The following is a 22691-nucleotide window of genomic DNA, read 5'->3' as shown; positions in this document are numbered from 1 at the left end:
AAGTGTCGAAGGCGTTCCACAGGGATGCTGGCCCCATGTTGACTACAATGCTTCCCACAGTTGTGTCAGGTTGGCTGGATGTCCTTTGGGTGGTGGACCATTCTCAATACACACAGCAAACTGTTGAGCGTGGAAAACCCAGCAGCGTTGCAGTTCTTGGCACACTCAAACCGGTGCGCCTGGCACTTACTACCAAACCCTGTTCAAAGGTGCTTAAATCCTTCGTCTTGCCCATTCACCCTCTGAATGGCACACATATACAATCCATTTCTCAATTGTCTCAAGACTTAAAAATACTTATTTAACCTGTCTCCTCCCCTTCATCTACACTGATTGAAGTGGATTTAACTGGTGATGTCAATATGGGATCATATCTATGACCAGGATTCACCTGGTCAGTCTGTTCTGGAAAGAGCAGGTTTTGTCCATTCAGTGTATTTGATATAGTTCTGATTGTACTATGTAGTTCTGATTGTACTATGTAGTTCTGATTGTACTATGTAGTTCTGATTGTACTGTGTAGTTCTGATTGTACTATGTAGTTCTGATTGTACTGTGTAGTTCTGATTGTACTATGTAGTTCTGATTGTACTATGTAGTTCTGATTGTACTGTGTAGTTCTGATTGTACTGTGTAGTTCTGATTGTACTGTGTAGTTCTGATTGTACTATGTAGTTCTGATTGTACTGTGTAGTTCTGATTGTACTATGTAGTTCTGATTGTACTGTGTAGTTCTGATTGTACTGTGTAGTTCTGATTGTACTATGTAGTTCTGATTGTACTGTGTAGTTCTGATTGTACTATGTAGTTCTGATTGTACTATGTAGTTCTGATTGTACTGTGTAGTTCTGATTGTACTGTGTAGTTCTGATTGTACTGTGTAGTTCTGATTGTACTGTGTAGTTCTGATTGTACTGTTTAGTTCTGATTGTACTATGTAGTTCTGATTGTACTGTGTAGTTCTGATTGTATATTCCAGACATACATGTATTTCTTCCTGTGCTCTGTATTTATGACAGCAGCAGTACCATCTAGTGGAATGACTAGTCTAACTGAACACAGCATTTTGTTATACACAAAGTTAGTTATACCTTACTATAAACTGGGTAGTTCGAGCCCTGAATGCTGATTGGCTGACAGCCGTGGTATATCAGACCGTATACCACAGGTATGGGAAAACATGTATTTTTACTGTTCTAATTATGTTGGTAACCAGTTTATAATAGCAATAAGGCACCTCGGGGGTTTGTGATATATGGCCAATGTACCACGGCTAAGGGCTGTGTCAAGGCACTCCACGTTGCGTCGTTCCCGTGGTATATTGCCCATATACCACAACCCCTCGGGCCTTATTGATTAATTAACTAAAACTACAGAAATAGTTGATCTTTCCTCAGTGTTTTAATATTTCCTCAGTGTTTTAATCTTTCCTCAGTGTTTTAATCTTTCCTCAGTGTTTTAATCTTTCCTCAGTGTTTTAATCTTTCCTCAGTGTTTTAATCTTTCCTCAGTGTTTCTGTATCAGTATGGACTTTAAACTAATTCCTTTGGGGTCATTTTGACCCCAGACAGAAACACATCATTCCTCCAATAGTAATTTAATAAAACCTTTATCGGAATATATGTTTCTCTGAAGACATAATTACAAGTCATCCATACCACCAGAGGGTGGAGGGAGAATATGTTACGCACAAAACAAAAACTTTCCAGTTGTGCGGATGATTCTAGTTGTGAGGGGCGGCAGCGTAGCCTAGTGGTTAGAGTGTAGGGGCGGCAGCGTAGCCTAGTGGTTAGAGTGTAGGGGCGGCAGCGTAGCCTAGTGGTTAGAGTGTAGGGACGGCAGCGTAGCCTAGTGGTTAGAGTGTAGGAGCGGCAGCGTAGCCTAGTGGTTAGAGTGTAGGGACGGCAGCGTAGCCTAGTGGTTAGAGTGTAGGGGCGGCAGCGTAGCCTAGTGGTTAGAGTGTAGGGGCGGCAGCGTAGCCTAGTGGTTAGAGTGTAGGGGCGGCAGCGTAGCCTAGTGGTTAGAGTGTAGGGGCGGCAGCGTAGCCTAGTGGTTAGAGTGTAGGGGCGGCAGCGTAGCCTAGTGGTTAGAGTGTAGGGGCGGCAGCGTAGCCTAGTGGTTAGAGTGTAGGGGCGGCAGCGTAGCCTAGTGGTTAGAGTGTAGGGGCGGCAGCGTAGCCTAGTGGTTAGAGTGTAGGGGCGGCAGCGTAGCCTAGTGGTTAGAGTGTAGGGGCGGCAGCGTAGCCTAGTGGTTAGAGTGTAGGGGCGGCAGCGTAGCCTAGTGGTTAGAGTGTAGGGGCGGCAGCGTAGCCTAGTGGTTAGAGTGTAGGGGCGGCAGCGTAGCCTAGTGGTTAGAGTGTAGGGGCGGCAGCGTAGCCTAGTGGTTAGAGTGTAGGGGCGGCAGCGTAGCCTAGTGGTTAGAGTGTAGGGACGGCAGCGTAGCCTAGTGGTTAGAGTGTAGGGGCGGCAGCGTAGCCTAGTGGTTAGAGTGTAGGGACGGCAGCGTAGCCTAGTGGTTAGAGTGTAGGGGCGGCAGCGTAGCCTAGTGGTTAGAGTGTAGGGGCGGCAGCGTAGCCTAGTGGTTAGAGTGTAGGGGCGGCAGCGTAGCCTAGTGGTTAGAGTGTAGGGGCGGCAGCGTAGCCTAGTGGTTAGAGTGTAGGGGCGGCAGCGTAGCCTAGTGGTTAGAGTGTAGGGGCGGCAGCGTAGCCTAGTGGTTAGAGTGTAGGGGCGGCAGCGTAGCCTAGTGGTTAGAGTGTAGGGGCGGCAGCGTAGCCTAGTGGTTAGAGTGTAGGGGCGGCAGCGTAGCCTAGTGGTTAGAGTGTAGGGACGGCAGCGTAGCCTAGTGGTTAGAGTGTAGGGACGGCAGCATAGCCTAGTGGTTAGAGTGTAGGGACGGCAGCGTAGCCTAGTGGTTAGAGTGTAGGGACGGCAGCATAGCCTAGTGGTTAGAGTGTAGGGACGGCAGCGTAGCCTAGTGGTTAGAGTGTAGGGACGGCAGCGTAGCCTAGTGGTTAGAGTGTAGGGGCGGCAGCGTAGCCTAGTGGTTAGAGTGTAGGGACGGCAGCGTAGCCTAGTGGTTAGAGTGTAGGGGCGGCAGCGTGGCCTAGTGGTTAGAGTGTAGGGGCGGCACCGTAGCCTAGTGGTTAGAGTGTAGGGACGGCAGCATAGCCTAGTGGTTAGAGTGTAGGGACGGCAGCGTAGCCTAGTGGTTAGAGTGTAGGGGCGGCAGCGTAGCCTAGTGGTTAGAGTGTAGGGGCGGCAGCGTAGCCTAGTGGTTAGAGTGTAGGGGCGGCAGCGTAGCCTAGTGGTTAGAGTGTAGGGGCGGCAGCGTGGCCTAGTGGTTAGAGTGTAGGGGCGGCACCGTAGCCTAGTGGTTAGAGTGTAGGGACGGCAGCATAGCCTAGTGGTTAGAGTGTAGGGACGGCAGCGTAGCCTAGTGGTTAGAGTGTAGGGGCGGCAGCGTAGCCTAGTGGTTAGAGTGTAGGGGCGGCAGCGTAGCCTAGTGGTTAGAGTGTAGGGGCGGCAGCGTGGCCTAGTGGTTAGAGTGTAGGGGCGGCACCGTAGCCTAGTGGTTAGAGTGTAGGGACGGCAGCATAGCCTAGTGGTTAGAGTGTAGGGACGGCAGCGTAGCCTAGTGGTTAGAGTGTAGGGACGGCAGCATAGCCTAGTGGTTAGAGTGTAGGGACGGCAGCGTAGCCTAGTGGTTAGAGTGTAGGGACGGCAGCGTAGCCTAGTGGTTAGAGTGTAGGGACGGCAGCGTAGCCTAGTGGTTAGAGTGTAGGGACGGCAGCGTAGCCTAGTGGTTAGAGTGTAGGGACGGCAGCGTAGCCTAGTGGTTAGAGTGTAGGGACGGCAGCGTAGCCTAGTGGTTAGAGTGTAGGGACGGCAGCGTAGCCTAGTGGTTAGAGTGTAGGGACGGCAGCGTAGCCTAGTGGTTAGAGTGTAGGGGCGGCAGCGTAGCCTAGTGGTTAGAGTGTAGGGGCGGCAGCGTAGCCTAGTGGTTAGAGTGTAGGGGCGGCAGCGTAGCCTAGTGGTTAGAGTGTAGGGGCGTCAGCGTAGCCTAGTGGTTAGAGTGTAGGGGCGGCAGCGTAGCCTAGTGGTTAGAGTGTAGGGGCGGCAGCGTAGCCTAGTGGTTAGAGTGTAGGGGCGGCAGCGTAGCCTAGTGGTTAGAGTGTAGGGGCGGCAGCGTGGCCTAGTGGTTAGAGTGTAGGGGCGGCACCGTAGCCTAGTGGTTAGAGTGTAGGGACGGCAGCGTAGCCTAGTGGTTAGAGTGTAGGGACGGCAGCGTAGCCTAGTGGTTAGAGTGTAGGGACGGCAGCGTAGCCTAGTGGTTAGAGTGTAGGGACGGCAGCGTAGCCTAGTGGTTAGAGTGTAGGGACGGCAGCATAGCCTAGTGGTTAGAGTGTAGGGACGGCAGCGTAGCCTAGTGGTTAGAGTGTAGGGACGGCAGCGTAGCCTAGTGGTTAGAGTGTAGGGACGGCAGCGTAGCCTAGTGGTTAGAGTGTAGGGGCGGCAGCGTAGCCTAGTGGTTAGAGTGTAGGGACGGCAGCGTAGCCTAGTGGTTAGAGTGTAGGGACGGCAGCGTAGCCTAGTGGTTAGAGTGTAGGGACGGCAGCGTAGCCTAGTGGTTAGAGTGTAGGGGCGGCAGCGTAGCCTAGTGGTTAGAGTGTAGGGACGGCAGCGTAGCCTAGTGGTTAGAGTGTAGGGGCGGCAGCGTAGCCTAGTGGTTAGAGTGTAGGGGCGTCAGCGTAGCCTAGTGGTTAGAGTGTAGGGGCGGCAGCGTAGCCTAGTGGTTAGAGTGTAGGGGCGTCAGCGTAGCCTAGTGGTTAGAGTGTAGGGGCGGCAGCGTAGCCTAGTGGTTAGAGTGTAGGGGCGGCAGCGTAGCCTAGTGGTTAGAGTGTAGGGGCGGCAGCGTAGCCTAGTGGTTAGAGTGTAGGGGCGGCAGCGTAGCCTAGTGGTTAGAGTGTAGGGGCGGCAGCGTAGCCTAGTGGTTAGAGTGTAGGGGCGGCAGCGTAGCCTAGTGGTTAGAGTGTAGGGGCGGCAGCGTAGCCTAGTGGTTAGAGTGTAGGGGCGGCAGCGTAGCCTAGTGGTTAGAGTGTAGGGGCGGCAGCGTAGCCTAGTGGTTAGAGTGTAGGGGCGGCAGCGTAGCCTAGTGGTTAGAGTGTAGGGGCGGCAGCGTGGCCTAGTGGTTAGAGTGTAGGGGCGGCACCGTAGCCTAGTGGTTAGAGTGTAGGGACGGCAGCGTAGCCTAGTGGTTAGAGTGTAGGGACGGCAGCGTAGCCTAGTGGTTAGAGTGTAGGGGCGGCAGCGTGGCCTAGTGGTTAGAGTGTAGGGGCGGCAGCGTAGCCTAGTGGTTAGAGTGTAGGGGCGGCAGCGTAGCCTAGTGGTTAGAGTGTAGGAGCGGCAGCGTAGCCTAGTGGTTAGAGTGTAGGAGCGGCAGCGTAGCCTAGTGGTTAGAGTGTAGGGACGGCAGCGTAGCCTAGTGGTCAGAGTGTAGGGGCGGCAGCGTAGCCTAGTGGTCAGAGTGTAGGGGCGGCAGCGTAGCCTAGTGGTTAGAGTGTAGGGGCGGCAGCGTAGCCTAGTGGTTAGAGTGTAGGGGCGGCAGCGTAGCCTAGTGGTTAGAGTGTAGGGGCGGCAGCGTAGCCTAGTGGTTAGAGTGTAGGGGCGGCACCGTAGCCTAATGGTTAGAGTGTAGGGGCGGCAGGTAGCCTAGTGGTTAGAGTGTAGGGGCGGCAGCGTAGCCTAGTGGTTAGAGTGTAGGGGCGTCAGCGTAGCCTAGTGGTTAGAGTGTAGGGGCGTCAGCGTAGCCTAGTGGTTAGAGTGTAGGGGCGGCAGCGTGGCCTAGTGGTTAGAGCGTAGGGGCGGCAGCGTAGCCTAGTGGTTAGAGCGTAGGGGCGGCAGCGTAGCCTAGTGGTTAGAGCGTAGGGGCGGCAGCGTGGCCTAGTGGTTAGAGCGTAGGGGCGGCAGCGTGGCCTAGTGGTTAGAGTGTAGGGGCGGCAGCGTAGCCTAGTGGTTAGAGTGTAGGGGCGGCAGCGTAGCCTAGTGGTTAGAGTGTAGGGGCGGCAGCGTAGCCTAGTGGTTAGAGTGTAGGGGCGGCAGCGTAGCCTAGTGGTTAGAGTGTAGGGGCGGCAGCGTGGCCTAGTGGTTAGAGTGTAGGGGCGGCAGCGTGGCCTAGTGGTTAGAGTGTAGGGGCGGCAGCGTAGCCTAGTGGTTAGAGTGTAGGGGCGGCAGCGTAGCCTAGTGGTTAGAGTGTAGGGGCGGCAGCGTAGCCTAGTGGTTAGAGTGTAGGGGCGGCACCGTAGCCTAGTGGTTAGAGTGTAGGGACGGCAGCGTAGCCTAGTGGTTAGAGTGTAGGGACGGCAGCGTAGCCTAGTGGTTAGAGCGTAGGGGCGGCAGCGTAGCCTAGTGGTTAGAGCGTAGGGGCGGCAGCGTGGCCTAGTGGTTAGAGCGTAGGGGCGGCAGCGTGGCCTAGTGGTTAGAGTGTAGGGGCGGCAGCGTAGCCTAGTGGTTAGAGTGTAGGGGCGGCAGCGTAGCCTAGTGGTTAGAGTGTAGGGGCGGCAGCGTAGCCTAGTGGTTAGAGTGTAGGGGCGGCAGCGTAGCCTAGTGGTTAGAGTGTAGGGGCGGCAGCGTAGCCTAGTGGTTAGAGTGTAGGGGCGGCAGCGTAGCCTAGTGGTTAGAGTGTAGGGGCGGCAGCGTAGCCTAGTGGTTAGAGTGTAGGGGCGGCAGCGTAGCCTAGTGGTTAGAGTGTAGGGGCGTCAGCGTAGCCTAGTGGTTAGAGTGTAGGGGCGGCAGCGTGGCCTAGTGGTTAGAGTGTAGGGGCGGCAGCGTAGCCTAGTGGTTAGAGCGTAGGGGCGGCAGCGTAGCCTAGTGGTTAGAGCGTAGGGGCGGCAGCGTGGCCTAGTGGTTAGAGCGTAGGGGCGGCAGCGTGGCCTAGTGGTTAGAGTGTAGGGGCGGCAGCGTGGCCTAGTGGTTAGAGTGTAGGGGCGGCAGCGTAGCCTAGTGGTTAGAGTGTAGGGGCGGCAGCGTAGCCTAGTGGTTAGAGTGTAGGGGCGGCAGCGTAGCCTAGTGGTTAGAGTGTAGGGGCGGCAGCGTAGCCTAGTGGTTAGAGTGTAGGGGCGGCAGCGTAGCCTAGTGGTTAGAGTGTAGGGGCGGCAGCGTAGCCTAGTGGTTAGAGTGTAGGGGCGGCAGCGTGGCCTAGTGGTTAGAGTGTAGGGGCGGCAGCGTGGCCTAGTGGTTAGAGTGTAGGGGCGGCAGCGTAGCCTAGTGGTTAGAGTGTAGGGGCGGCAGCGTAGCCTAGTGGTTAGAGTGTAGGGGCGGCAGCGTAGCCTAGTGGTTAGAGTGTAGGGGCGGCAGCGTAGCCTAGTGGTTAGAGTGTAGGGGCGGCAGCGTGGCCTAGTGGTTAGAGTGTAGGGGCGGCAGCGTAGCCTAGTGGTTAGAGTGTAGGGGCGGCAGCGTGGCCTAGTGGTTAGAGTGTAGGGGCGGCAGCGTAGCCTAGTGGTTAGAGTGTAGGGGCGGCAGCGTAGCCTAGTGGTTAGAGTGTAGGGGCGGCAGCGTAGCCTAGTGGTTAGAGTGTAGGGGCGGCAGCGTAGCCTAGTGGTTAGAGTGTAGGGGCGGCAGCGTAGCCTAGTGGTTAGAGTGTAGGGGCGGCAGCGTGGCCTAGTGGTTAGAGTGTAGGGGCGGCAGCGTAGCCTAGTGGTTAGAGTGTAGGGGCGGCAGCGTAGCCTAGTGGTTAGAGTGTAGGGGCGGCAGCGTAGCCTAGTGGTTAGAGTGTAGGGGCGGCAGCGTAGCCTAGTGGTTAGAGTGTAGGGGCGGCAGCGTAGCCTAGTGGTTAGAGTGTAGGGGCGGCAGCGTAGCCTAGTGGTTAGAGTGTAGGGGCGGCAGCGTAGCCTAGTGGTTAGAGTGTAGGGGCGGCAGCGTAGCCTAGTGGTTAGAGTGTAGGGGCGGCAGCGTGGCCTAGTGGTTAGAGTGTAGGGGCGGCAGCGTAGCCTAGTGGTTAGAAAGTAGGGGCGGCAGCGTAGCCTAGTGGTTAGAGTGTAGGGGCGGCAGCGTAGCCTAGTGGTTAGAGTGTAGGGGCGGCAGCGTAGCCTAGTGGTTAGAGTGTAGGGGCGGCAGCGTAGCCTAGTGGTTAGAGTGTAGGGGCGGCAGCGTAGCCTAGTGGTTAGAGTGTAGGGGCGGCAGCGTAGCCTAGTGGTTAGAGTGTAGGGGCGGCAGCGTAGCCTAGTGGTTAGAGTGTAGGGGCGGCAGCGTGGCCTAGTGGTTAGAGTGTAGGGGCGGCAGCGTGGCCTAGTGGTTAGAGTGTAGGGGCGGCAGCGTAGCCTAGTGGTTAGAGTGTAGGGGCGGCAGCGTGGCCTAGTGGTTAGAGTGTAGGGGCGGCAGCGTAGCCTAGTGGTTAGAGTGTAGGGGCGGCAGCGTGGCCTAGTGGTTAGAGTGTAGGGGCGGCAGCGTAGCCTAGTGGTTAGAGTGTAGGGGCGGCAGCGTAGCCTAGTGGTTAGAGTGTAGGGGCGGCAGCGTAGCCTAGTGGTTAGAGTGTAGGGGCGGCAGCGTAGCCTAGTGGTTAGAGTGTAGGGGCGGCAGCGTAGCCTAGTGGTTAGAGTGTAGGGGCGGCAGCGTAGCCTAGTGGTTAGAGTGTAGGGGCGGCAGCGTAGCCTAGTGGTTAGAGTGTAGGGGCGGCAGCGTAGCCTAGTGGTTAGAGTGTAGGGGCGGCAGCGTAGCCTAGTGGTTAGAGTGTAGGGGCGGCAGCGTAGCCTAGTGGTTAGAGTGTAGGGGCGGCAGCGTAGCCTAGTGGTTAGAGTGTAGGGGCGGCAGCGTAGCCTAGTGGTTAGAGTGTAGGGGCGGCAGCGTAGCCTAGTGGTTAGAGTGTAGGGGCGGCAGCGTGGCCTAGTGGTTAGAGTGTAGGGGCGGCAGCGTAGCCTAGTGGTTAGAGTGTAGGGGCGGCAGCGTAGTCTAGTGGTTAGAGTGTAGGGGCGGCAGCGTAGCCTAGTGGTTAGAGTGTAGGGGCGGCAGCGTAGCCTAGTGGTCAGAGTGTAGGGGCGGCAGCGTAGCCTAGTGGTTAGAGTGTAGGGGCGGCAGCGTAGCCTAGTGGTCAGAGCGTTGGACTAGTAACCGGAAGTTTGCAAGATTGAATCACCGCGCTGACAAGGTACAAATCTGTCGTTCTGCCGCTGAACAAGGCAGTTAACCCACTGTTCCTAGGCCGTCATTGAAAATAAGAACTTGTTCTTAACTGACTTGCCTAGTTAAATAAAGGTCAATAAATAAATAAATAAAAATTCAACAATGTTTATTTTAGGGTGAATAAAACATTCACCTGATGTTACAAAAACATTCCCAGAACACATTTAATCGCTTCTTGAAATGTTCCCAGAATGTTTCACTACGTTGTGGGAACAGTCTGCTGAGAGCATTGTGGGGACACCACAAAATATATGTTCCCAGAATGTTTCACTACGTTGTGGGAACAGTCTGCTGAGAGCATTGTGGGGACACCACAAAATATATGTTCCCAGAATGTTTCACTACGTTGTGGGAACAGTCTGCTGAGAGCATTGTGGGGACACCACAAAATATATGTTCCCAGAATGTTTCACTACGTTGTGGGAACAGTCTGCTGAGAGCATTGTGGGGACATCACAAAATATATGTTCCCAGAATGTTTCACTACGTTGTGGGAACAGTCTGCTGAGAGCATTGTGGCGACACCACAAAATATATGTTCGCAAAACACAAAAACTGTCCAGTTGGATGATTCTAAAATGTTTATTTTACGGTGCAAAAAAAACATTAACGATGTGACAAAGAACGTTCCCAGAACACATTTCGTCTGTTCTTTGAAGGGTCCCAGAATGTTTCATTAGGTATTGGGAACATTGTGTGGACATGACACGAGATATGTTCCCAAAACACAGTTGTGTTGCTTGTTAAAATGTTTCTATTAGGTTGCAAAAAAAAACATTTTGCAAGAACATTCCCAGAACACATTTCTGTTCTTTAAAAGTTCCCAAAACATTGTGGGAACATTGTGGGAACATTGTGGGAACATTGTGGGAACATGAGAAGAGATTCCCAAAACACTAAAGCTGTCCAGTTGCGCTGCCATTCAGATAATGTTTGTATCAGAGGACACAAAACATTCCTCTGATGTTGCAAGAATGTTGACAGAAGAGCGTTTCTGAGTTATTTAAAGGTTCCCAGAACATTTAATTAGGTTGTGTGAACAGTGTGGGTACATTACGAGAGACAGGTTCATACAAAGTTAGGCTGCACAGGACATTCCCTTAATGTTGTAAGAAGTTCATATGTGTTTCAGGTGAAACATAATATTCCATTTACAGTGTGTTCACGTGATCTACCTTTTACGTTTTCTTGGAGGTCCTCTGAACATTTCAAGAACGTTTAGAAAACATATATATTATATATACGGTGCATGGTATATATATAAGCTTTACCTAATATCACCACATCATTGTCAGCATGCAAATTAAATCAGATTGGAATATGTCCCCATGAAGTTTCTCTCCAGATTTAATGACAATTCACATTTGATGACTGTGTTCTCATTTCATTCACAGAACATTTCAACAGCATTTAAATGTAACCATACAATCACAACCATATTTTATACACGTCATATGTTGACAATCTGCACATGTTGGGTTTGAAGCTGCAATGTTTGGTTCCCAAACCAGGTTTGTTTTCGTCTGTTCCACGAGGGAAGCCATCTTATTTTTTTCACTATATAGCCATGGCAGTATGGTCAATCAGGAATTTGATGTGCATTCTCTCAATGTTTTTGGGATGTTATTATCCTGATGTTAGATAAAAACCCTAACTAGAACCTAATGGAATCTTAGCTAATGTTCTGGGAATGTTCCTGGTTTGCTGGGAAAAATCTTTTATTTTGCATGCTTCGAGAAAAACCACACCGACCACCGACGCAGGCCCAAGAGGATTGTGGGTTCTTGAGTAAATCTTTCAAGCGTGTAAACTCTCGCAAGGCTGCCGGCTCAGATGGCATCCAGAGCCGCGTCCTAAGAGCAGATCTTCTGGCAGGAGTGTTCACGAACATATTCAATCTCTCCCTATCCCAGTCCGCTGGCCCCACATGTTTCAATATGCCCCCCATTGTTCCTGTGCCTAAACAAGCTGACTGAACCAAATGACGATCACCCTGTAGCTTCACCTCTGTCATCATGAAGTGCTTTAAGAGTCAAGGACCATAATCAGCTCCACCCGACACAACTTGAACAGCGTCCAAAATGATCTCCACGCTGCCCACCTGGACAAGAGGGATACCTATGTGAATACCTATGTGAATACCTATGTGAATACTGCTCATTGACTACAACTCAGCCTTCAACACCATAGTAAACCCTCCAAGCTCGTCACTGAGCTCAGGCCCTGGTTCTGAACTTCTCCATGTGCAACTGGATCCTGGATTTCCTGACGGGACCGACCCTAGGTGGTAGGCAACAACACCTCTGCCACGCGGGGGCGTGGGCTCACCCCCCTCCTGTACTCCCTGTTCAGACACGACAAGGTCAAAACCTTCCAAGTTCCTCAGCGTTCACATCACAGAGGACCTTGACATGGTCTCATCACATTGTGGTGAAGGAGGCACAACAGCGCCTCTTCAACCTCAGTCGGCTAATGAAATTTGCAATGGCCCCTAAGACCCTCACAAACTTCTACAGATGCACCGTTGAGAGCATTCTGTCGGGTTGCATCACCGCCTGGTACGGCAACTGCGTCGCCCTCGATCGCCAGCCCAACGTAACACCGGCATCGCCGTAATTACATACCGTATGATTTCTTTACATTTTGTGGGGGAACTCGGGTCTCAAATTACAGTCAGACAAGGTGCCATTTTGAAACTGATTTGTGCATCATTAGTTTTCCTCTTGACATGTTTTCTCTATATGTCACTCACTGACCGTCACTAAATTAGTCCATGTCACTCACTGACCGTCACTAAATTAGTCCATGTCACTCACTGACCGTCACTAAATTAGTCCATGTCACTCACTGACCGTCACTAAATTAGTCCATGTCACTCACTGACCGTCACTAAATTAGTCCATGTCACTCACTGACCGTCACTAAATTAGTCCATGTCACTCACTGACCGTCACTAAATTAGTCCATGTCACTCACTGACCGTCACTAAATTAGTCCATGTCACTCACTGACCGTCACTAAATTAGTCCATGTCACTCACTGACAGTCACTAAATTAGTCCATGTCACTCACTGACCGTCACTAAATTAGTCCATGTCACTCACTGACCGTCACTAAATTAGTCCATGTCACTCACTGACCGTCACCAAATTAGTCCATGTCACTTACTGACCGTCAATAAATTAGTCCATGTCACTCACTGACCGTCACCAAATTAGTCCATGTCACTCACTGACCGTCACCAAATTAGTCCATGTCACTCACCGACCGTCACTAAATTAGTCCATGTCACTCACTGACTGTCACTAAATTAGTCCATGTCACTCACTGACCGTCACTGAATTAGTCCATGTCACTCACTGACCGTCACTAAATTAGTCCATGTCACTCACTGACCGTCACTAAATTAGTCCATGTCACTTAAATACATCTGGTTAGTCGAGCCAACTACCTACACTTGTAGTAATCATGGACGAAATACCGACCGAGCACACAGGGTAAGCCCAGGGGCCCTGACCTCCAAGGGCCCTGACCTCCAGGGGGCCTGACCTCCAGGGGCCCTGGCCTCCAGGGGGCCTGACCTCCAGGGGGCTCTGACCTCCAGGAGCCCTAACCTCCAGGGGGCCTGATCTCCAGGGGGCCTGATCTCCAGGAGCCCTAACCTCCAGGGGAGCCTGACCTCCAGGGAGCCTGACCTCCAGGGAGCCCTGACCTCCAGGGAGCCCTGACCTCCAGGGAGCCCTGACCTCCAGGGAGCCCTGACCTCCAGGGGCCCTGACCTCCAGGGGCCCCTAATTGATTTTGTTAGTCTCACTCAGATATCATAGTAACATGGCATTAGTCATGGGAAAATGTTTAGAATTGCTGGAAATTAGCTTTAAAACTGCTAATTGGGCAGCAGGAACATAATCAAACTGTAATGTTCTCTTTTACACAATCATAAAATTCTCTTTTAAACCAGTTAGCTGTAAAACTGCTAAATAAATAGTTCTGAAAAGCAAACTCATATGATTACTTTTTGCTAATAAAGTGCAGATCCCTCTGTATGTATTAAATGATAACTTTTAATCCGAGTGCTGAGTTAATGTGTATCCCTGATCATTAGGGACCTCAGCCACGGAGTGTTCATTCTGCTACAGTGTGGCAGATGTTCCAGGAGCATCAGATCTCAGACCAACAGACTCTGAAACAGCTTCTATCACCAGACCATCAGACTGCTGAAGAGTCATCCATACCTGCCCACCTGTACTCTGCCCTGCATCTTAGAGAGATATTTGCAAACATACACCCACTCACTCAATCAATCACACAAAAACACACGCATAGTATCTTGCGCTTACACACACACACACACACCCTCACACACACACACACACACACACACACACACACACACACACACACACACACACACACACACACACACACACACACACACACACACACACACACACACACACACACACACACACACACACACACACACACACACACACACGTCACTGCTGTCCCCTGTATATAGAAGCATTGAACACTGGTCACTTCACATTGATACACTGTGTATTATATACTGTATACTCCACAGAGCTCATTCTAGAATATCTATTGTTGTACATATCCTCTCTCTTTCTCTATCTATCTCTCTCAGGACAACGAAAGGACAGTCTGTCATGATTCCACAGGCGACCTGGTTACTAAGCAACATCAGCCATCTGTGAGTGGTGCTGAATGAATGACGTTGTCTCTCTCATACACACACAGACAAGAGCAAACACACACAACACACAACACACAGGACAGATGAGGAGTGGAAGAGAGGATGGTGTGATCACATTCGGAGGTGTGAGTGAAAGTCAAGTCAAGACCAGGACCTGACTACAACACTCCCTGACCCAGAGAAGAACAGGACCTGATAACAACACTCCCTGACCCAGAGAAGACCAGGACCTGACTACAACACTCCCTGACCCAGAGAAGACCAGGACCTGAGTACAACACTCCCTGACCCAGAGAAGACCAGGACCTGACTACAACACTCCCTGACCCAGAGAAGGCCGGGACCTGACTACAACACTCCCTGACCCAGAGAAGAACAGGACCTGACTACAACACTCCCTGACCCAGAGAAGACCAGGACCTGACAACAACACTCCCTGACCCAGAGAAGACCAGGACCTGACTACAACACTCCCTGACGCAGAGAAGACCAGGACCTGACTACAACACTCCCTGACCCAGAGAAGACCAGGACCTGACTACAACACGACCTAACCCAGAGAAGACCAGATCCCTGGACTACAACACTCCCTGACCCAGAGAAGAACAGATCCCTGGACTACAACACTCCATGACCCAGAGAAGACCGGGACCTGACTACAACACTCCCTGACCCAGAGAAGAACAGGACCTGACTACAACACTCCCTGACCCAGAGAAGACCAGGACCTGACTACAACACTCCCTGACCCAGAGAAGACCAGGACCTGACTACAACACTCCCTGACCCAGAGAAGACCAGATCCCTGGACTACAACACTCCCTGACCCAGAGAAGAACAGATCCCTGGACTACAACACTCCCTGACCCAGAGAAGACCGGGACCTGACTACAACACTTCCTGACCCAGAGAAGAACAGGACCTGACTACAACACTCCCTGACCCAGAGAAGACCAGGACCTAACTACAACACTCCCTGACCCAGAGAAGACCGGGACCTGACTAAAACACTCCCTGACCCAGAGAAGACCAGATCCCTGGACTACAACACTCCCTGACCCAGAGAAGACCAGATCCCTGGACATCAACAATCCCTGACCTAGAGAAGAACAGATCCCTGGACTACAACACTCTCTGACCCAGAGAAGAACAGATCCCTGGACTACAACACTCCCTGACCCAGAGAAGAACAGATCCCTGGACTACAACACTCCCTGACCCAGAGAAGACCAGATCCCTGGACTAAAACACTCCCTGACCCAGAGAAGACCAGATCCCTGGACTACAACACTCCCTGACCCAGAGAAGAACAGATCCCTGGACTACAACACTCCCTGTCCCAGAGAAGAACAGATCCCTGGACTACAACACTCTCTGACCCAGAGAAGAACAGATCCCTGGACTACAACACTCCCTGACCCAGAGAAGAACAGATCCCTGGACTACAACACTCCCTGACCCAGAGAAGACCAGATCCCTGGACTAAAACACTCCCTGACCCAGAGAAGACCAGATCCCTGGACTACAACACTCCCTGACCCAGAGAAGAACAGATCCCTGGACTACAACACTCCCTGTCCCAGAGAAGAACAGATCCCTGGACTACAACACTCCCTGACCCAGAGAAGAACAGATCCCTGGACTACAACACTCCCTGACCCAGAGAAGAACAGATCCCTGGACTACTGTTAGTGTACAAGCTGGCATCACTGTGGTGTCCTCAGGCACACACCCTCCCCCACCCATCACAAACTCCCAACCAGGTGATCAGCACCCCCTTCACACACACACCACACAGACACACACACACACACACACACACACCCCTTCCCTTCTGCGACATCACGACTCAAGGAAAGAGAGAGTGAGGTGAGAAAAGACAGGAGGTAAAGATGCTCCAACATGAATCAGCAGTGTGGAGGAGAGGGGAGATGGAGAAAGACGTCATGAGAGAGGCGGTGGAGTATGGAGGAAAAGTGAACAGGAAATCAAGATCAGAGGAAGAGAGAGAGAGAGAGAGAGAGAGAGAGAGAGAGAGGAGATCGAGAGAGAGAGAGAGAGAGAGGAGATCGAGAGAGAGGAGAGAGAGAGAGAGAGAGAGAGAGAGAGAGAGAGAGAGAGAGAGAGGAGATCGAGAGAGAAGAGAGAGAGAGAGAAACAGAGAGAGAGAGAGAGAGAGAGAGAGAGAGAGAGAGAGAGCGAGAGAGAGAGAGAGAGAGAAAGAAAGAGAGAAGTAGAGACTACAAGGCAAGAAGGGTCTTCTATGCCATTAAAAGGACCATAACATTTGACATACCAATTAGGATCTGGCAAAAAATACTTGAATCAGTCATAGAGCCCATTGCCCTTTATGGTTGTGAGGTCTGGGGTCCGCTCACCAACCAAGACTTCACAAAATGGGACAAACACCAAATTGAGACACTGCATGCAGAATTCTGCAAAAATATCCTCTGTGTACAAGGTAAAACACCAAATAATGCATGCAGAGCAGAATTGGGCCGATACCCACTAATTATCAAAATCCAGAAAAGAGCCATTAAATTCTACAACCACCTAAAAGGAAGCAATTCCCAAACCTTCCATAACAAAGCCATCACCTACAGAGAGATGAACCTGGAGAAGAGTCCCCTAAGCAAGCTGGTCCTGGGGCTCTGTTCACAAACACATACAGACCCTACAGAGCCCCAGGACAGCAGCACAATTAGACCCAACCAAATCATGAGAAAACAAAAAGATAATTACTTGACACATTGGAAAGAATTAACAAAAAAACAGAGCAAACTAGAATGCTATTTGGCCCTAAATAGAGAGTACACAGTGGCAGAATACCTGACCACTGTGACTCAAACTTAAGGAAAGCTTTGACTATGTACAGACTCAGTGAGCATAGCCTTGCTATTGAGAAAGGCCGCCGTAGGCAGACATGGCTCTCAAGAGAAGACTATGTGCTCACTGCCCACAAAATGAGGTGGAAACTGAGCTGCACTTCCTAACCTCCTGCCAAATGTATGACCATATCAGAGACACATATCTCCCTCAGATTACACAGATTCACAAAGAACGCGAAAATAATCCCGATTTTAATAAACTCCCATATCTACTGGGTGAAATACCACAGTGTGACATCACAGCAGCAAGATTTGTGACCTGTTGCCACGAGAAAAGGGCAACCAGTGAAGAACAAACACCATTGTAAATACAACCCATATTTATGCTTATTTATTTCCCATTTTGTACTTGAACCATTTGTACATTGTTACAACACTGTATATATATATATAATATGACATTTGTTATGTCTTTATTGTTTTGTAACTTCTGTGAGTGTAATGTTTACTGTTAATTTTTATTGTTTATTTCACTTTTGTTTATTATCTACTTGTTAACATATGTTTCCCATGCCTATAAAGCCCCTTGAATTGAATTGAAAGAGATGGAGAGAGATGGAGAGAGATGGAGCGAGATGGAGACAGGTGGAGAGAGATGGAGCGAGATGGAGAGAGATGGAGAGAGATGGAGCGAGATGGAGCGAGATGGAGACAGATGGAGACAGGTGGAGAGAGATGGAGCGAGATGGAGCGAGATGGAGACAGATGGAGAGAGATGGAGAGAGATGGAGCGAGATGGAGACAGGTGGAGAGAGATGGAGCGAGATGGAGAGAGATGGAGAGAGATGGAGCGAGATGGAGCGAGATGGAGACAGATGGAGACAGGTGGAGAGAGATGGAGCGAGATGGAGAGAGATGGAGAGAGATGGAGCGAGATGGAGCGAGATGGAGACAGATGGAGACAGGTGGAGAGAGATGGAGCGAGATGGAGCGAGATGGAGCGAGATGGAGCGAGATGGAGACAGATGGAGACAGGTGGAGAGAGATTGAGCGAGATGGAGAGAGATGGAGAGAGATGGAGCGAGATGGAGAAAGATGGAGAAAGATCGAGAGAGATGGAGAGAGAGAAAAGTAGACCAAGCATCCCTGACCTGCTGTCTATATAGCTGGTTCCTAATTAAATCAATAGCAACAGGACATGCTAATATAACAATGACAGTGATTATGTATTCATGCCATGGGATTGGATGACAGACAGGAAGCAGAAGGCATGCTGTCACTCTGGTCACCACATATACCAGGGGACATGATTAATCAGGACACCAGGTCAACCTTGAGGTCATAGGATGTATTCTGCTGTGTGATGGTAAGATACTGAGACTCAGGCAAATAAACACACACACACACACACACACACACACACACACACACACACACACACACACACACACACACACACACATTGACCTATAGTATGAAGGGTCCTTCTCTCTCATTATGCCTCTCTCCCCCGCTTCTCTTATCTCTCTCTCCTCTCCCTCCCTCTCTCCTCCTCCTCTCCCTCCTTCTCCCTGTCAAGACAGCAATGTGAGGGGAATATCAGGCTCCAGGCTTTCAAACCAGCCAGCCTCCTCTCTGCAGGAGGGAGAGAGACAACCAGCCAGACTCCTCTCTACAGGAGGGAGAGAGACAACCAACCAGACTCCTCTCTGTAGAAGGAGGGAGGGAGACAACCAGCCAGCCTCCTCTCTGCAGAAGGAGGGAGAGAGACAACCAACTAGACTCCTCTCTGCAGGAGGGAGAGAAACAACCAGCCAGACTCCTCTCTGCAGAAGGAGGGAGAGAGACAACCAGCCAGCCTCCTCTCTGCAGAAGGAGGGAGAGAGACAACCAGCCAGCCTCCTCTCTGCAGAAGGAGGGAGAGAGACAACCAGCCAGCCTCCTCTCTGCAGAAGGAGGGAGAGAGACAACCAACCAGCCTCCTCTTCTGCAGAAGGAGGGAGAGAGGCAACCAGCCAGCCTCCTCTCTGCAGGAGGGAGAGAGACAACCAGCCAGCCTCCTCTCTGCAGGAGGGAGAGAGACAACCAACCAGCCTCCTCTCTGCAGGAGGGAGAGAGACAACCAACCAGCCTCCTCTCTGCAGGAGGGAGAGAGACAACCAGCCAGCCTCCTCTCTGCAGGAGGGAGAGAGACAACCAACCAACCTCCTCTCTGCAGGAGGGAGAGAGACAACCAGCCAGCCTCCTCCCTGCAGAAGGAGGGAGAGAGACAACCAGCCAGGCTCTTCTCTGCAGAAGGAGGGAGAGAGACAACCAACCAGCCTCCTCTCTGCAGGAGGGAGAGAGACAACCAACCAGCCTCCTCTCTGCAGGAGGGAGAGAGACAAACAACCAGACTCCTCTCTACAGGAGGGCGAGAGACAACCAGCCAGACTACAGGAGGGGGACCAGATAAAAGGTCTTAAAAGCTGGATCATGACCAGATAGATAAAAGGTCTTAAAAGCTGGATCATGACCAGATAGATAAAATGTTCTTAATAAAAACAAACTGACTCATGAATGTGCTTCAATTTTTGTGGAATTTACCACCTCAGTGAATGTAGCTATAACGGGCCTCCTCGACTGTCCTGAGGTGACTTACAGACAATGGGAAGAATGAGGCCAGCTACAACACAGTTCAACTCTTTATCCGTTATGAAATAGTTATGAGTCAGACTAGAAGAGATGCTCGGAGTCTGACTGGGAATACAGTACAGAGCTGAATGTAGAGAATACAGTACAGAGCTGAATGGAGAGAATACAGTAGAGAGCTGAATGGAGAGAATACAGTAGAGAACTGAATGGAGAGAATACAGTAGAGAGCTGAATGGAGAGAATACAGTAGAGAGCTGAATGGAGAGAATACAGTAGAGAGCTGAATGGAGAGAATACAGTAGAGAGCTGAATGGGGAGAATACAGTAGAGAGCTGAATGGAGAGAATACAGTAAAGAGCTGAATGGAGAGAATACAGTAGAGAACTGAATGGAGAGAATGCAGTAGAGAGCTGAATGGAGAGAATACAGTACAGAGCTGAATGGAGAGAATACAGTACAGAGCTGAATGGAGAGAATACAGTAGAGAGCTGAATGGAGAGAATACTGTAGAGAGCTGAATGGAGAGAATACAGTATCTTGAAGACAGACATGTAAGTTGATGATTCTCCAGACCACTTCCCTAAACCAGCAACAGTGGTCTCAGCTCAGCCTGTCAGTCCCTTGGGAATCACTGGGTCTGTCATGGTGAGCCTGCTGCCTTATAGAGCCAGAATGGTTTGACAGTTGCATCAGTGCACTGGGCTGGCAGACAGAGGCATTTGTGACTGGAACTTCCTCATGGCTCTGACACAGTGGGACCAGGCATGTCCCTCTACTGGCTGAAGTGACTGACATGAGAACAGTTACAAAAGAATGTGTGGGAACATGTCGCTCTTCCTCTCTCTCTCCTCTCCTTCTCCTCCCTCTGTTTCTCTCTCTCTCCTCTCCTCCCCTTCTCCTCCCTCTGTTTCTCTCTCTCCTCTCCTCCCCTTCTCCTCTCTCTGTTTCTCTCTCTCCTCTCCTCCCCTTCTCCTCCCTCTGTTTCTCTCTCTCCTCTCCTCCCCTTCTCCTCCCTCTGTTTCTCTCTCTCTCCTCTCCTCCCCCTGTTTCTCTCTCTCCTCTCCTCCCCTTCTCCACCCTCTGTTTCTCTCTCTCTCCTCTCCTCCCCTTCTCCCCCCTCTGTTTCTCTCTCTCCTCCCCTATGTCCTCCTCTCTCTCTCTCTCTCTCTCTCTCTCTTTCCCACTGAACACAATTAACAGGCAGAGCCATTATATTCTGCTGATGGAGGCAGCTGTGACTGAGCCAATAGAACACAGAGAGAATGTAGGAAAAACACACCGACAGTCTGGATAATACAGGGGCCTTCAGACTCTAACCCTGAGACAGTCTGGATAATACAGGGGCCATCAGACTCTAACCCTGAGACAGTCTGGATAATACAGGGGCCTTCAGACTCTAACCCTGAGACAGTCTGGATAATACAAGGGCCATCAGACTCTAACCCTGAGACAGTCTGGATAATACAGGGGCCATCAGACTCTAACCCTGAGACAGTCTGGATAATACAGGGGCCATCAGACTCTAACTCTGAGACAGTCTGGATAATACAGGGGCCTTCAGACTCTAACCCTGAGACAGTCTGGATAATACAGGGGCCTTCAGACTCTAACCCTGAGACAGTCTGGATAATACAGGGGCCTTCAGACTCTAACCCTGAGACAGTCTGGATAATACAGGGGCCTTCACTCTAACCCCGAGACAGTCTGGATAATACAGGGGCCTTCAGACTCTAACCCTGAGACAGTCTGGATAATACAGGGGTCTTCAGACTCTAACCCTGAGACAGTCTGGATAATACAGGGGCCTTCAGACTCTAACCCCGAGACAGTCTGGATAATACAGGGGCCTTCAGACTCTAACCCCGAGACAGTCTGGATAATACAGGGGCCATCAGACTCTAACCCTGAGACAGTCTGGATAATACAGGGGCCTTCAGACTCTAACCCTGAGACAGTCTGGATAATACAGGGGCCATCAGACTTTAACCCTGAGACAGTCTGGATAATACAGGGGCCATCAGACTCTAACCCTGAGACAGTCTGGATAATACAGGGGCCATCAGACTCTAACCCTGAGACAGTCTGGATAATACAGGGGCCTTCAGACTCTAACTCTGAGACAGTCTGGATAATACAGGGGCCTTCAGACTCTAACCCCGAGACAGTCTGGATAATACAGGGGCCATCAGACTCTAACCCTGAGACAGTCTGGATAATACAGGGGCCATCAGACTCTAACCCTGAGACAGTCTGGATAATACAGGGGCCTTCAGACTCTAACCCTGAGACAGTCTGGATAATACAGGGGCCTTCAGACTCTAACTCTGAGACAGTCTGGATAATACAGGGGCCTTCAGACTCTAACCCCGAGACAGTCTGGATAATACAGGGGCCATCAGACTCTAACCCTGAGACAGTCTGGATAATACAGGGGCCTTCAGACTCTAACCCTGAGACAGTCTGGATAATACAGGGGCCTTCAGACTCTAACCCTGAGACAGTCTGGATAATACAGGGGCCTTCAGACTCTAGCCCTGAGACAGTCTGGATAATACAGGGGCCATCAGACTCTAACCCTGAGACAGTCTGGATAATACAGGGGCCATCAGACTCTAACCCTGAGACAGTCTGGATAATACAGGGGCCTTCAGACTCTAACCCTGAGACAGTCTGGATAATACAGGGGCCTTCAGACTCTAACTCTGAGACAGTCTGGATAATACAGGGGCCTTCAGACTCTAACCCTGAGACAGTCTGGATAATACAGGGCCCTTCAACCTCTAACCCTGAGACAGTCTGGATAATACAGGGGCCTTCAGACTCTAACCCTGAGACAGTCTGGATAATACAGGGGCCTTCAGACTCTAACCCTGAGACAGTCTGGATAATACAGGGGCCTTCAGACTCTAACCCCGAGACAGTCTGGATAATACAGGGGCCATCAGACTCTAACCCTGAGACAGTCTGGATAATACAGGGGCCTTCAGACTCTAACCCTGAGACAGTCTGGATAATACAGGGGCCTTCAGACTCTAACCCTGAGACAGTCTGGATAACACAGGGGCCTTCAGACTCTAACCCTGAGACAGTCTGGATAATACAGGGGCCTTCAGACTCTAACCCTGAGACAGTCTGGATAATACAATCCCCTTTTTCTTCATCCGTTTCTCCCTCCCTCACTTTCTATCTCTCTCTCAATGCTCCCTTTCCCTCCTTCCAACTGTCACCATCTCTCCCTCCCTTACCCTCCTTACCAGGTCTCTTTATTTCTCTTCTATCCCTCTTTATATCGCTTCCCTTCTCCCTCCCTCCAACTGTCACCATCTCTCCCTCCCTTC

General features: G+C 51.1%; 1 protein-coding gene across 7 annotated transcripts in view; it reads right to left on the bottom strand.

The window, feature by feature from the left end:
* LOC110517131 (ELKS/Rab6-interacting/CAST family member 1) overlaps positions 1-22691 on the bottom strand; it is a 278426-nt gene that overhangs the window by 200139 nt on the left and 55596 nt on the right. The gene's annotated exons all lie outside the window — the stretch shown is intronic.

The sequence above is a fragment of the Oncorhynchus mykiss genome, chromosome 15, assembly GCF_013265735.2.
Source record: "Oncorhynchus mykiss isolate Arlee chromosome 15, USDA_OmykA_1.1, whole genome shotgun sequence".
Taxonomy (NCBI): Eukaryota; Metazoa; Chordata; class Actinopteri; order Salmoniformes; family Salmonidae; genus Oncorhynchus; species Oncorhynchus mykiss.
This window is presented reverse-complemented; position numbering and strand designations above follow the sequence as displayed.